This window comes from Homalodisca vitripennis, chromosome 7, assembly GCF_021130785.1.
Source record: "Homalodisca vitripennis isolate AUS2020 chromosome 7, UT_GWSS_2.1, whole genome shotgun sequence".
Classification (NCBI taxonomy): domain Eukaryota; kingdom Metazoa; phylum Arthropoda; class Insecta; order Hemiptera; family Cicadellidae; genus Homalodisca; species Homalodisca vitripennis.
The window spans coordinates 118610322-118622807 of NC_060213.1; positions in this window are offsets into that span (position 1 = coordinate 118610322).

Here is a 12486-nt window from a genome sequence, read left to right on the forward strand (position 1 = left end):
TGTAATGGACGTGGTAGTACTACTGAGCATTGCCGTAGTCTTATCGTGTGGTCCCGAAGATACTCCTTAAGATACAAGCATGTAGCAATGTCTCAATGAAGATAAACTGCTTTGTGAATTTGTGAAGGAGACAGGGAAAGATCTGCTCAGAACCGCTGTGGTCTAAGCGCGTGGGTCCAAAAATACTCCTAAGATCCAGCCATGTGACAAGATTGCAGTGAAAAAAACTGCATTGTGATTTTAAGAAGGAAACATGGATAGTGTTGGCCAGCACCGCCATATGTTAGGTTGCGTGAGTCCGAACACAAAAGGCTTCGTTATAATAAAACCATCCGAATGTTACAGTAATAAATGTACGAGTATATATCATGAAATAGTTATCAATTTTACTTGCTTTTTTTCTTATTTTAGAATGTACAATAATATTGTGTGGAAATTTATAGATCTCCACCAATTATTTAAGTGGGATGTCGAATAAAAAATTACACATTAAACGTTTATTTACAAAAGTTGCAATTATTATTACTGAATTCGAATATGAGACTAGAATAATTAATGCATTTAGGTCCACCTTATAAGTGACATGAATCTTTTTATTATTTTTGTGTATTAAAGTTAGATTTAAATTGTAAAAAGTCATTTCACCAAGTTAAATTTATCCTTAAAATAAATTTATTATTAAACTTCAAACTTGTCTGTTAGATCACTTTATATATTGAAGTAAAGTTACATGTAGCATGTTGCACTACATATAATTTTGCTGTTTTTCGCAGGATAGCTCAGCATAAAAATAATTTTAGTCGTCCATAATTCAATTTAAAAATATGAGCAGTAAAATATTAGTTAAAGCAGCATTTTTTATTTAATAAACCGTTATGTCTAAATATTGTTTGCTATTTTCAATTTAATACATTTATAGTGAGTACCAATATTTTAACGCAATTTTATATTTCAGCGATTTAGTAAGTAGTCATCTATCTTACAAAATGCCCCGAAACTAAGATGGTTAGAAAGCTGCACTGTGCTGTAGAACTAACATTCTAATTACAGCTTTAAATGTTCTAAAATATCAATTCAACCAAGTCGGAACCACATCCGATCTGAGATAACGAAAATCCGGGTGAACGGTGAATGTTGAAAAATTAAAGAACAACGTCTAAAAACAATAAAATATTTTGTTTATTTCAGAAAACACTTAAATACCTATTACAATTTAGTATAATACAGGATATGGAGTTTAATTTTTCTGAAAGAATTTTGTTACGTTTGTGTTGAATGCCGTTTCCGTGTCGTGCGGTTACGCATCCTTTTCAACACGAGAAGTTCTGCGGTCAGTGTTTTCTCCTCCTGTTGCTCAAAGTACTCCACCAAATCGCCCAAATGAGATGTTGCCTCTGCCTGGCTTAGATCTGCGATATTTCCAGTGTTTTCTTCATCTGTATCTTCCCTCTTATCGGTATGTTAATTGCAACAAGTCACAATACATATATTTATTGAGTTGTAGAAACATATATATATATATATATATATATATATATATATATATATATATATATGTATATATATATATATATACATATACATATATATATACATATATACATATATATATGTATATATATATATACACAAAAAAGGCGGAGCAAGTACTTTTTGTGATTCAATGTTTATTGAAATTAAATAAGGCTATTGCCATTTATACAATTTAACGTAAATAAAAGTCGTTTGACAGGTGTTTGGTCTTCCGATCATATGTTAGTTTGCTTATTTAAACGCATATGTGACAGATACGGCCAAATACAAAATAATTGAATCGGAAAAAGTAAGCGCTCTGTGGTGTAATGGTAGCACAATCACCCGGCAAGTGAGAGATCCGGGTTCGACTCCCGGCGGAGCAAGTACTTTTTGTGATTCAATGTTTATTGAAATAATTATATATATATATATATATTTATATATATTATGTATTTCAATTATATACATATACGTATTTATATACATATAATTGTATACAATTATATATTTCCGTACCTGATCAAGATTACCCAGAGATCCGACATAAAGGGGTTGCACTTTACGATGTTAAACTGTAAAAATATTTTCCAGTTTATAAAGAAACATAAGCGTTTTGTCTTTTTTAATGTATTGTAGCTGTACATTTTTATCAAATATTAGAATGTCCATAAATATGAAACGATTTTCGTATTTTCTTGATCGTAGGAACAAAGTAAACTCAAAAATAACCCTATATTATTCGTATATATCTCCTATATGCCTCTCACAATAACTAAGGTCTGAAAGTTGGATGAATCTCATTAATCTGTCACGCTCGAAACCTGATATTGCAGTTTTAAAAAAAAACTTGTTTTTGTTGTCTTTAGCTATTTACACGACATCGTAATGCAATATTGGTAGCAGTTATGTACTCGATATATTACCACAACAATTTATATATATTGTAGAAATAATTTTTATGTAATATACATTACTATAAACCATTATCATTTATGTTTTGTATATTAAATTTCAGATTTTTAATGGACAGAGATTCCTTAAAATTTGACATTTATGAGCAGAAACGTATGTAAAACACAGGAAATAAGACCATTATTATTATCCATTATATAATTTAACTATATGTGATTACGTATATATAACAAAGATTTTTCAGAGCTAAAGTTTCTACAGTGCAGGAGCATATTTACATATTATTTTTTTATAAATAAATAAGTATTCGAGATTTTCTTGGTTTATTTTAAATTATAGTATTAGAATTTTTTATTTTTGCAATGCACCAGTTTGTTATACACTGTTTGTAAACTATCAAGGTTTGTACAATAAAGATAGCCATATTATGTTTATCTTTAAATATTAATTTCATATTTCTGTTACATTTTTAGTATTTTGTTATTTGGTAACTAAAATATGTTACATGGATTAAAAGATAACAAACGTGTTACCTATATTTCGAATGCGAATTGGTATATTTGTATTTATGGTTATACAATAAAATAAAAATTGTATTGGCCCAGAAAAATAAAATCACTTACATAAATTAACTTTATTGTTAAATTGTATTCTTGTTTTATTTTCATTAAATTTTATTTATATCTGTTTTGTAAGGAGCTATTACATTTTTATTTTCTAATCATTCCAAAATCAAAGCTTTGTCCAATTATAATTTACTGCTAAACTATTTCGTTAGAGATTAAGGCCGAGGAAATACGGTAAAAAACATTTAAATTTCATATATTTAGGTTTGTGTTTATTAAAATAAGATCTTGAATTAATTCAGATGTTACATTAGTTAGTAAGGCACTTAACGTTTTTATTTTCTTGTTTTCCAACTAAGGTGTCTTAAGATAATGTGTTATTGACAATTTTATTGACATCATTTTGAAACTATTAAGAATGTATATTTTTGTTCAGAATGACTGATGAAAACTACTTACTTATAATTTAAAATAATCATAATCGTATTAATAATGTCTTTTTCACATCTGCTTCAAGATATACAGTAGGAGTAGCACAAGTATTTGTTTTCAGCTACATTGAGCAGCGTAGCATGGACATCACTAACGACAATAATTTCCGAGATATCGTACTTAGTGATAATAACTCGCACAACATACTGCTGAGGATGGTTAAGGATCATTTCATACTGATTAGTAAAAGCAAGAACAGAACTGGTCCTAAAGAAATCAGTCCCTTTGCAACTCCTAGTGGTGGCCAGAACAAGAGGTGGCCTTAATCTTCAAAATATACCCAAGATGTATATCCTACTTTCTTGAGTGATGAGTAGAGGCTGAAGCAGAACTGGGATCAAGGTGGTTAGTGTTTTGTACACCTCCTAGTAGTGGTAAGAGGTGAGCTTAATATTCCAAACTTACCCTTGTTGGAGTTCCTGTTTCTGCAGAAGCCTCGGAATATACATTGTAGGTTTAAGTACAGAAGAATATTCCTGTTTTTACCGAAAGAAAAAATTTGGAGCATGTATCCTTATGTGACTTACTTAGGAATTATAACCGCTGTGTATGATGTATTAAACTGTTAAATATTTGTATTCCAGGATAATATAATGTTAGGAAATATGGATATTTGGTAACACAATTAATTTATAAAAAGTTTTTTTTAGCGCTTATTTTAGTTGTTATCAATTATTATACACGTTTATATTACAAATATTTACCATAAGTATTTCCACGTACTTATATACAAAACTGTGCTTAACATTCAACTTACACAGAGTTATTTTTACATTAAATCTTACTTCTTCATAACAGATGGATAACAAAGCGTTCTGTAATTTATTTACACAATGCGAGTAGTAAGTTTTTAATCAGTATACCCGTGGACGTAGAAGAGACATAATTAGGTACGCAGGGTGGAGGTTGAAAAGAGAAATGATAAGAGCACTTCTGCATAGAGCTAATTACGCTGCGTAACTTATATGTGGGGCTCCGGGCTTATATTATAACTTTGCATTGTTCTTAAGTAAAACTGAACTTGAAAGCGGCACAGCAACTAATGAGGGTTTCAAGTGGATTTTTGAATTGGTTTTATAAAAATGATAATGGTGAACTTAGCCTACTGATAATGTTGAATAAGTTAACTCATTATATGTAAAGTGAGTAACTCGTTTTCTAGAACTTATAATTAAAACGCATTTGGAAGACCAGTGGTGTAACAAAAACAATTAGGCTGTGAAAATCATAATGTGGAAAATGAATTCCTCTCAAACCCCGTGCCGGTGTGATGTGTGTTTGTTTCTCGTACTCGTGACTTGTGCTCGGGATTTGCATTCTCTGCAGTAAAACGCCTGGATTGACTTCGAGCAGCTTTTGGGTATTTTTGAACCCTTTTCTTTCCCTTTCCTTTCCCTTATTTTCTATTCTATCTTTTATAACCATAACGATGGGAATTGTCCCTAATTTTGCTATCCTGTCAAACCTTCCATCGTCAATAAAAAATTTTAAACAAAGAAGTATAAATACCTATGGTTGTGGTCTGTTTTACAGTATCGTAATAAAACATGGGTAGTATTAACTCTTTGTGAAAAATTAATTAAGTGAAAAATGCTCAAAGTAGGCTATTCGTACGCACATTGAAATTCTTTGCGATGAAACACAACAGGACAGATATTTGTTAGTTGCAGAACTCATATGAAACAAGATAAACAGAAACTATATAACATATTCAATTTTTCAGGTTTTTACACGATTCACCACTTTATTCCTGATGATTCAGGAATGTCAGGAATCTGTGTCAATGGGAGAACTTACGAGAACTCTGATAACAAGTTTACATACACTACACGGCATTCATAAATAAATACATAATTAATATTTCCGTACAAAAAACCGGTAAAAGTGACAGCTCAAAGCTAGTCCCAACTGATGTTGGTTTTTAAGATATTTTTAATGTATTCCATACTTAGAGAGTATGAGACCGAACCTAAATGGTCCGAGGTAGTTTTGCGAATTGGAATTCTTGCGCAAACATCTTCCCACAATCTGTAATAGTATCTGTAATTAACTTAATATCTACTGAAATAACATTAGTATCCAGTAGTCCTTCCAAATGTGAGACAAACCCAGCATAGCAGAGTGACGGGTCACGACGACTGTTGTACCGTTAATTAACTAAGTGACGAGATGGAGTTTTACCGCATCATCCGCCTCCTCTGGGTCCGATTAGCGGGGTGTCTTTAACATTAATAAGAGCGACTCGAGGTTTGAAATCAAGAAGTTAGGTTTATATCTTTACATGAGCACTGAGTTTTATACCAATTAATCTTAATATAGTTAGTTATATCTTTGCAATACAGAATATACAGCGAGCAAAGATTTGGCGATGTCAATTATTTCAGCATTGCATTTGCATTTTATGTCGTTGTAAAAAAAATCTAATAATTTACTAAATATATTTTTGCATTAAAATAAATGTCTATATATCCATTAGGATCGCAAGTTCACATTTAGACATTTAACCGCCAAGGATCCCGCATATTTGGTGATTTTTACACATTTGAACGAGCGAATAGTTTCCTCACGTAAATGGAGTTTGCGATCAAAATAATACTTTTTCAGTATATTTCCATACATACTGTTAGTAAAAATGTTTTCACTTCCAACTATAAATTTAGTTTATACTTTGCAAACCAGAGAGTGAGCTATAAAGTAAATAGCGCCGCTCTTTCAACTAATACTAGTCGGAATTCTCTGCCCTTATGTACTGAAATATAAATTTTAAAGGTAGTATTTTTCAAAATTATCCGAAGAAAAATTAAAGGTCCACTCAATTTACATGTGTCAATTTCCATCTAAATAATAAATATAAATTTCGTTAAATAGTTTTGAAATTATTTAAATGTTACTTGTTGTATAAGTATTGTTAATTATGTAAAATAATGTATGTTAGTTTAATCAAATTGTGTTACGAAGTTTTTTTAATAGTTTTAATAAGCATTTTTTATTATATTTATCAATTTAATCATAGAAATCGGTTTCTTAGATGGAAGTTTTTATTTATTACTGTATTAAATACTACAGTACGTTACCTCTACTTGTGGCGTAAACGTCCCACATGAGTTTGGAGATAATAAAATATAAATATGTTATTCAATGAAGATTCACACTTGGTCTAAAAATTCCTTTCGAAACTTACTGTGAGCATTATTAAAGTCCTCCTTTGATGGTTCTGCTCGGATGGAAAAGGCTTGCTGGGGCTGGGGAACACTCGATTAAATATTTAGTTTCTTTACTTACTAAGGAGCGTCACTCCTTCCTATAGTACACACTGCACTGGAATAATACATTACTGACGTGTAACAGGTGAGTAATCACAGATTAAAGAATAAACAATGTTTATGAACGAGTATTAGGAATTTCGTATCTACAATATTTCAGTTATTGGCTAAGCTGTAGGGGGCCAGAACTATAGACCCTTTTTATGAAAGGTATAAATAAATATATATGTATATGGTTTTATATATATATATATATATATATACATATATATATATATATGTATATGGTTATATGTGTGTGTGTGTGTGTGTGTGTGTGTGTGTGTGTGTGTGTGTGTGTGTGTGTGTGTGTGTGTGTGTGTCCAAATTTGTTTTTTTTATACAGTCAAAATAAATATATCGTATAATATCCAGATATAATACTGGAGACGTTTTAACAATATATAAATAATAACGAGTTATTCAAAACGTAATGAAACATTTTATTCAAAAACAACAAAGAAACATTTCGATAGATACTAGATTGTTATAACATGTAATATTATATACTGATTTTAAATCAACGGTTATTTAAAATTACATACATTAAGTATGCAGTCGTCTAAAGATATAATTTTACAAGTAATGCTCCAAAGATATTTGACAGGAACAGTGACTCTTGTCAGTCAATATGAGAGTGAATGGTTGTTTGAATAAAAGCTCGGTTTCAATAGCTGGTGGATTAAACTCGGAAATCCCACTACACCGGTCTCCAACATTTATATTTCGTTGCTTTTATGCTCAAGTTCTGAACACAGCACCAGCTTGTTGGCTCTCAATAAAGTTCAACCTGTCACTCAGGATTGGACTTTGGTAGTGTCTCCATGGCCGATTGTATTGATAAATGTGTTTTTTTAAATAAAGTCGATTAGACTTTATAATGTAATGAAACAACAACAGTAATTACTATGGATATGGTTCTACAATAAAATAATTATAGTTTGATCAATCTTATAATCTTTTTTATCAATATTAATACGCATTTATTTGAGTAACTGAGCGTTAAAGGTAAATTGACTCACACTTCCAATTATTAACATTTTATTAAGACTATAATCTCCAAAATAGGTCAGTGTTAACATCTATAATGTGATATTAAATTGTTCATTGTGTTCATACTAACCTATTTTCCGCCTCCCTCTCGGGCTTGCCTCATAATAACGTTCTAAGTGATAAATAGTCTCATTATAGTGTCTTAACAGATACATATTAAGTTTGAGAGCTAGACCCGCAGATATATGTGGCTGCAAGTTGTACTTCGCACCCTTCGATATATTTGAATACTATTTTCAAAATATATTGTCATACAATTTTTATTAAATTATATTAGTCCTAAATTCTTGAAATGTTCTTTATTTCATAAGATTGTCAAACGAGATTATAAACTTTCCTTTTATTCAACTTAAGTTCAAAATTCTTTGATAGAAAAGGTGTTACATAACAAATGATTACTATTTTTTGAGAGTACAGACAAGTAAACATAAATTCTATTTATTAATTTATAAAAACTGTCCATCCTTAAACCGAACTTCTGTTGTCTTTCTACACTGTGAAACATGGCGTCCTTCTTCAATGTGGTCCTGTGTCAGAGCCGAAACACCTTCATATTACAAGGTAGGAGTACACCACACATGTGCACATGTTTCAAATCTGTTGCTAATTTCATTCTCCAGCTGTCTTAGGGACAAATAAACATATATGATCATACAGAAAATATATTTTACATCCCCTAGGCAGACGAAAGAGAAATTATCTCAGCCCTCTGAGTGATAGACTTCAATAACGCTCAGCAAAAATCCATGGTTGGACATGCATCTTTATAGAACTTAGTCTTGTCTATATCATACATACAGTACTGTGGAGAGGCAGGAAAAGAAAGCATTTATTTTTTGTTGTTTATTTAAGCAATTTCTTTCAGAAGAAACCGAAACAATGGAACCTGACAGTGACGACCCTGAACATGAGACAGAAAAATCAGGGCCAACTCTTTATGAAGCGAATATAGCAGCGGAGACACTGATGTCATAGCTAGAGATACAAAACGTGAGCTCAGCCACTCAGCTGATTCTTTTAAAACGAATTAAGGACTTAGCTGCGAAAAAACGAACCACTACTGCAGTTCAAAAACCTATTACAGGTTTTTTTAAAAATCTCAAATAGTGTTTGATGTTTTTACTGTACACATGTTGCTACTAACAAATTACAATACAGTGTTTGAACATAAAAGATGTTTTTGTATAATATCACCTCTAAACTCTTTACTTCATAAGAGAAAATATAAAATTTTAAAATGTTTGTGTACCTAAATAGTGTATACGGGCCTTTTTTAAGGAAATTTCAATAATCTGGATGGGGTACGGTCCCAATTAATCGGAATTATTGACGTTATACTGTACTTGACTATTGGGATATTGTTTTATAATATGACATGAAGTTGGAATTTAAATCCCGGATTTTTCTTAGTTTTTAGTAACTTCACACTGCTATTAAAATATTTGAATTCCGTAATAAAATGTAACAATATATTAAATTGTATAATGTTATAAAACATTTGTACCTCTCTGCACTGTTTTAGAATAATTTATTCTCATAAAAGAGCTTAAGTTGTCTTTATTTGAGTACGGGGAAGGTAGTTGTATATTGACATAGCGAATCAAACAGTGAACTAGATAAAAACTATAATGAATATTTTACCATCAAATACCATATAACTGAGAGGCAAACTGCCATTTTCAAATTAAATTGAAAATATCTTATAGTGTTTTCCATCACTGCACGTGAAACTTGTTACGACCCTGACCCGTTAACACCTGGCCCTTCACACGTTCAGCAACCCTACTGCGTTAACGTCTCTGAAATGAACCACTCTGCCACAAAACTGCTTAACTACAAGTAATTTATCGTCCAAGTTTGTCCGACTTGACCTATCTCCTCTCTCTCTCTCTCATTTTCCATTTTAACCATTTATACTGTTACAAGCGGTTACCCACGGTATCGCATGCAAATTTGTAGGCTCTGCACGGTTTTTGCCTTGTTTCCCGACCTAGAAAAATATATATTCATAAATAGATCTGAGAATAATATTTCTGTTAAAATAGAGCTAAGATGGGGTTTATAAAAGCCTTAAAACTTACAGGAAAAGTTAGATGGTAACTTGGTTTTTTATATAAAATACTTAATACGAGCTAAGAATTTTAAAGTTACAGTATATACATTTAATTTTCTTATCTGGATATTTTTTTACTCTGTACTTAATAGCAGTTGCATAAAAGTTAGAAATAAGAAGTCTTGTTTCTTTCAATCTTTCTCTATGCTTTCACACTATAAATGTAAACAAATAGGAAAATAGTGGGGCTTTCATAAAACAATGTTTACACAGAATAGTTGATTACATTTAGTAGGCTCTTTCCATTAATATTTCGAAACTTTAGAGACCTGTGGGGCGTAGCCCCGAGAGATTTTTGAAATAGGAACAATCCTACATTGAAAACTGTAGAATAGTTACGTGTGAAATAAAAACAAAGTCACTTGTACATGTATATTATTGTACAATATATATAGTTTATTTTACTGCCTTTAATTTAAAATATGTTCATTCTGTTTATAATACTTTTAATGTAAATTTATAAGAATTAATTCCCTTTTAACTTAGGCCTACAAATTCAGCTCCGCTAACACCGCTTGCTAACTATAAATATGATTATGTTTTAAATTATTTAATTTCAAAGGCTTATTTTACAATTAAACGTTAATTAACGAATTTTACAGCTATACCTATTTACACAGTTCTGTAATAAATTATAATATGGATATAAATACTCGGTGTACTGTGTCCACCTTTAAGCAGATTCAGACCTGCCCGTCTCACGGGTTGTAGGATAACAAGAGCCGGGCACTGACACCGGTAGAGTTACAGCTTAAGCTGTTTACTAACACTACAGGTTACGGCACTCCTCCTTTAATTCAAGCTATTTTATGACTTTGGCGGCCTGCTGCCTACCCTATTTAAACATGTAACATGCTCAAAATTGTAATAAATTACAATATTTTTTGTAATATTTCATTTATTACACTACTTTTATCAGACCTGCATCCCGCGAATGGTACAACTGAGTATAAAAACAACTCGCCCACATTTATCATTCCTTTCAGACTCAAATGTTACATGATGTTGGCGGACACAAGGCTTTGACACTAAAGGACAGCACTTGTGTAGCTCAAACGTCCTTGTTTCACACGTGTAATATATTAATACTTTGATTTCACGTTTGTTAGCAGTTGCCATCTGGCCTGCATATAAATCATTATTTTAGTTCTTTTTCCCTCTCAACAACATCATATTTGTTAATGTGTATTTATCTGTTTTATATTTATTTCTAATTTAAAAAAATTATCCTATTTGGCTAAACACTACAAAAACTGTGGCGTGTGTTTGTTGGTTTAGTGAAGTCCAACACTCGACAAGTATCACAAAAATTTCTACCTTTGCATATGTATTCTAGGCCTAATTTTTCTAGATATTTATATATTTCATCCATTTCATTTTGTAATTTCATTCATTGTCATTCTGTAATAACATGAATGTACAGAATAAAACGATATTACCAACTCGTAAAAAGAGTCTTAATATTAAACAAACTACAGCTGTTGACACTGCCATGTCTCTTTATTTTCAAAACTACTTTGTTCTCTATGTCTAAATGTACCATGACAACTGTCCAAGACATTTATTCGTATGAGAATGACCAAATGTGCAAAAGGCTCGTTGAAACTCTTTTCAGTGCCACATCATTTTATGATGTTACCGAGTTCTTGAAATTTGACTGGAGATCGCCCAATCGGGAGGTTGGCTTCGGCGCTATAGCTGGATAATTGGCAAGGTATGTAAGATGAATTAATGTTGCTCAATTGTATCTTTAAATGTAATCCTGATGTGGGGAGAATGCGCTAAATTTTAGCTCTAAACTTTTAATATTGACGATTTAAAATATACGCGTAAATCATGTCTATGCAGTACAGATTTATTAATTAATTGATATCAAAATCAAAATCTTTTTTATTGCAGCGACATTGTATATACATTGTATGGCAAACGTCAATACAGGGTTTCTAAAATTCCAAGCATTCATACACACAGTACACATTCATAAATACAATTTTACAATCACGCCCCTTTCATTCTTCGCCAATGCAACCCACTTAGTACAGCAGAGTCAGTCTTCTAATTGGACGGTCTCCCAGTCGAATGTCAAAAACTCACCCGCATTATAGAATGCCTGAGACACCAAGAAGCGTTTGAGGCGAGTCTTTAACGCCTTAGGCGTTGGGGCATGTTTAATTGAATTGGGCAGTCTGTTGATGAAATGCACACCCGCTTGCGAGGGTAGGCATTCATAAACTACCGTTCTGTGTCTCCCAGTCCGGTAGTTTGCTCTGCCACGCGTCTCATACATGTGTATGTCTTGGCCTCTGGTTAAGGCACATTTACTCATACAAAACAAAGTTGTTTAAAAAATGTACAGGCACCGCAGAGTCAACAGCTACAATTACTTGAAAGCTTCCTTGCACGACTCTCTAAATTTGATTTTGGCGATTACTCGAATTGCTTTTTTTTGGAGTTTGAATGCTCTTTGAAACTGAGTGTTTGCGCAAGCTCCCCAAATGACCACTCTGTAGGCAAGATGGGGGTAAATAAAGCC